Source organism: Rhagoletis pomonella, unplaced genomic scaffold (assembly GCF_013731165.1).
Source record: "Rhagoletis pomonella isolate Grant_MI unplaced genomic scaffold, Rhpom_1.0 Rhpom_scaffold_00003, whole genome shotgun sequence".
Classification (NCBI taxonomy): Eukaryota; Metazoa; Arthropoda; class Insecta; order Diptera; family Tephritidae; genus Rhagoletis; species Rhagoletis pomonella.
Window position 1 is genome coordinate 61109610 of NW_023458557.1, and position 993 is coordinate 61110602.

Genomic DNA, 993 nt, shown 5'->3' on the forward strand with positions numbered 1-993 from the left:
ACATAGTGGAGCGGCGAGAGCAAAGCAAAGAGCTAGCATCGAGCAATGCTTCAATTACAAACGTTATGTACAAGAGATGCCGTTTTTAAATCGATTAAATCGAAGACCGATTAATCGAGCCCTTCCGATTAGATTTTTTAGTGCCGATTCGATCCGTGAATGGATCCAAAAAAATCGAGAATCGCCATTAGTTTTTTTCTCTATTGATGCATATAACATTGCATTAGAAAATCTAGAAAATTATAATCAAATTTGAATTTGCGCCTAGTACAAAAAATGAAGGAGGCTTGGATATTGAACCTAGCTGTAATTTAGAGTATTTGCGCTAGTTTATTTAACAAAAATAGCTAAAGCGCATATTGGGGCAAAATGATATTGAAAATGAAAGCATTTGAAAGCATATACTAAGTGAGTGGTAGTGTATAAGTTAATATTAATAATGTTTTCTAAAAAAATTTCGTGGACGGAGTTTGGTAGCCTATTCAATTTTAGGATAATAAAGTGCAAGCTTGTTTTGTTTAATTTTTTTTTTTTAGGTCTTAGTCATTTTATTCATATGAAAATTTTGTCGAGCATCTTTGTTTGGAAGAAAATGCGCTACATAACTGCATTCTTATACTTTTCCTAAAAGGGTAATTATTGGAATGAAATATGCAGTTGGCGAAAAAAATCGTTTTTGCTATTTTATGGCCTAATAACAAATTGTTGAAAACAAAAAAATTTAAAAAAATCTATATTCCAAAAAATATTTGCATACATAATCTTTATTGGGCTAGTGTATTAATGGATAATACATTTTTTAATAGCGGTTAATTTTGAAATAAAACCAAAATTTTTCCCTTTTGTGATAAAAAAAACAAAATTTCGAAAATATTTTACCATTTTCCTAAGTAGGGCTAATAATTTATGAAAAATCTGCTCAGTTGATTTTAGGTATTAAGGATTGTTAAAGCCTAGACAAACGGACTGAGTTGATTTGCATTCAGAAGCACA